The sequence below is a fragment of the Balaenoptera acutorostrata genome, chromosome 3 (assembly GCF_949987535.1).
Source record: "Balaenoptera acutorostrata chromosome 3, mBalAcu1.1, whole genome shotgun sequence".
Taxonomy (NCBI): Eukaryota; Metazoa; Chordata; class Mammalia; order Artiodactyla; family Balaenopteridae; genus Balaenoptera; species Balaenoptera acutorostrata.
In genome coordinates, this window is record NC_080066.1 from 27,149,311 (window position 1) to 27,152,793 (window position 3,483).

At 35.7% G+C, this 3,483-nt stretch overlaps 1 non-coding gene across 1 annotated transcript; it reads left to right on the forward strand.

The window, feature by feature from the left end:
• Positions 1 to 3,006: 3,006 nt before the first annotated feature.
• Positions 3,007 to 3,078, forward strand: TRNAD-AUC (transfer RNA aspartic acid (anticodon AUC)). Its single transcript has one exon. It is a non-coding gene; the product is annotated as a tRNA-Asp (tRNA).
• Positions 3,079 to 3,483: the final 405 nt, after the last annotated feature.

Sequence of the window (3,483 nt, forward strand, 5' to 3'; positions counted from 1 at the left end):
TGGTCTTTCAGCAGAAACTCTGCAAGCCAGAAGGGAGTGGCAGGGCATATTTAAAGTGATGAAGGAGAAAAACCTACAACCAAGATTACTCTACCCAGCAAGGATCTCATTCGGATTCAACAGAGAAATTAAAACATTTACAGACAAGCAAAAGCTAAGAGAATTCAGCACCACCAAACCAGCTTTACAACAAATGGTAAAGGAACTTCTCTAGGCAGGAAACACAAAAGAAGGAAAAGACCTACAATAACAAACCCAAAACAATTAAGAAAATGGTACTAGGAACATACATATCGATAATTACCTTAAATGAAAATGGATTAAATGCTCCAACCAAAAGACATAGACTGGCTGAGTGGATACAAAAACAAGGCCCATATATATGCTGTCTACAAGAGACCCACTTCAGACCCAGGGACACATACAGACAGAAAGTGAGGGGATAGAAAAAGATATTCCATGCAAATGGAAATCAAAAGAAAGCTGGAGTAGCAATTCTCATATCAGACAAAACAGACTTTAAAAGAAAGACTATTATAAGAGACAAAGAAGGACACTACATAATGATCAAGGGATCAATCCAAGAAGAAGATATAACAATTATAAATATTTATGCACCCAACATAGGAGCACTTCAGTACATAAGGCAAATATTAACAGCCATAAAAGGGGAAATCGACAGGAACACAGTCATAGTAGGGGACTTTAACACCCCACTTTCACCAATGGACAGATCATCCAAAATGAAAATAAATAAGGAAATACAAGCTTTAAATGATACATTAAACAAGATGGACTTAATTGATATTTATGGGACATTCCATCCAAAAACAACAGAATACATTTTCTCTCAAGTGCTCATGGAACATTCTCCAGGATAGATCATATCTTGGGTCACAAATCAAGCCTTGGTAAATTTAAGAAAATTGAAATCGTATCAAGTATCTTTTCCAACCACAACGCTATGAGACTAGGTATCAATTACAGGAAAAAATCTGTAAAAAATACAAACACATGGAGTCTAAACAACACACTACTTAATAACCAAGAGACCACTGAAGAAATCAAAGAGGAAATCAAAAAATACCTAGAAACAAATGACAATGAAAACACGACGACCCAAAACCTATGGGATGCAGCAAAAGCAGTTCTAAGAGGGAAGTTTATAGCAATACAATCCTACCTCAAGAAACAAGAAACATCTCAAATAAACAACCTAACCTTACACCTAAAGCAATTAGAGAAAGAAGAACATCACATCAACAGGCTAAAGAAGAAAAATCATATAAGCAAATACAGGAAAAAAAACCACAAAACCTTGATAAAATAACATTGATAAAATTCAACACCCAGGCATGATAAAACACCTCCATGAACCATAGATAGAGGAGAATTTCCCTGACTTGATACAGGACACCTACCAAAACAGCACCTACTGTCATAAAAAAGGTGAGAAACTAGATGCCCTCCTGCTAACATCAGGAACAGGTGAGAGGTCTGCGCTCAATACTCCTTTTCAACATTGTACTGGAAATACCTGATAACACAATAAAACCAGAAAATGGAATAAAGGGAAAACATATTGGAAAGGAAGAAATAAAATGTCTTTGTTCACAGGTGGCATGATTGCCTCTGTAAAAGGATCTCAAAGAATTAACAGAAAACTCCTGGAACTAATAACCAGTTATAGCAAGGCCACAGGATACAAGGTTTAGATATACAAAAGCCAATGACTTTCTATATACCCACAATGATAATTAGATTTGAAACTAAAAACACAACACCATTTATTTTAGCACCAAAAAATGATACTTAGGTATAAATCTAACAAAATGAGAACAAGATCTATATGAAGGAAACGAATGAAATCAAAGAACTAAGTAAATGAAGATATCCCTCATTCTTGGATAGGAAGGCTCAGTATTGTTACAATGTCAGTTCTTCCCAAACTGATCTGTGGATTCAATATAATTCCAATCAAAATTCCACCAAGACACTTTGTGAATATCAACAAACTCATTTTTTTTTTAATTTTTATTGGAGTATGGTTGATGTACAATGTTGTGTTAGTTTCAGGTGTACAGCAAAGTGAATCAGTTTCCATATATACAGATATCCACTCTTTTTTAGATTCTTTTCCCATATAGGCCATTACAGAGTATTGAGTAGAGTAACAAACTCATTCTAAAGTCTGTATGGAAAGGAAAAAGAACCAGAATAGCCAACATATTATTGAAGAACTTAACACTACTCAACTTCAAGACCTACTACAAAGCTACACTGATCAAGACAGTGTGGTTTTGGTGAAAGAGCTGACAAATAAATCAATGGAACAGAACAGGGAGCCCAGAAATAAACCCACACAACTAATCTTTGACAAAGGAACCAAGGCAATTCAGTGGAGAAAGCTTAGTGTTTTCAACAATTGGTGTGGGAACAACTGGACATCCACATGCAAAAAAATAAAAATAAAAAACCAGACACAGACCCTTACACAAATATCAACTGAAAACAGATCATAGACCTAAATGTAAGACATAAATCTATAAAACTTCTGGAAGTTAACATAGGAGAAAACCTAGGTAACCTTGGAAATGGCGATGACTTTTTAGATAAAACACCAAAAGCAAGATCCATGAAAGAAAAAAATGATAAGTGGGGCTTTATTAAAATTATAAAGGTATCCTCTATAAGAGACACTGTTAAGTGAATGAAAAGCAAAGCCACAGACTGGGAGAAAATATTTCCAAAACATATATCTGATGAATAACTTTATCCAAAATATAAAAGAACTCCTAAAACTCAACAGAAAGAAAACATAAAACTCAATTAAAAATGGGCCAAAGGTCTGAAGAGACACTCAACAAAAACCCCCATGCAATTAAAAAGTCATGTCTAAGAAATAGACTCACAGACATAGAAAACAAACTTATGGTTACCTAAGAGGGGAGGGAAGGAAGGGTAAATTAGGAGTTTGGGATTAACATATACACACTACTAGGGAATTCCCTGGTGGTCCAGTGGTCAGGACTCTGCACTATCACTGCTGGGGCCCGAGTTCAATCCTTGGTCAGAGAACTAAGATCCTGCAAGCTGTGCAGCATGGCCCCCCCAAAAAAAACCATATACACACTACTAAATTTAAAATAGATAACCAACAAGGACCTACTGTATAGCACAGGGACTTATACTCAATATCTTGTAATAATCTGTGTGGGAAAAGAATCTGAAAAAGTCTATATATATGTATATATAACTGAATAACTTTGCTGTACACTCGAAACTAAAATTTTTTTCAATTAAAAAAAACTCGTGTTTAAAAATGTTCACATCAGCACAAAGTGAGTTGCAGTGGTGTTTCTGTGGGCATGCCTTATGCAAAATAGAATAATACAAAACATCCGGGCAGTTAGTTAGCAGGACAGATTCCCTCCTCCTGGCTTTGCCTTTGCAGGCTGAACACGTGGTTCACTCCATTCCAGG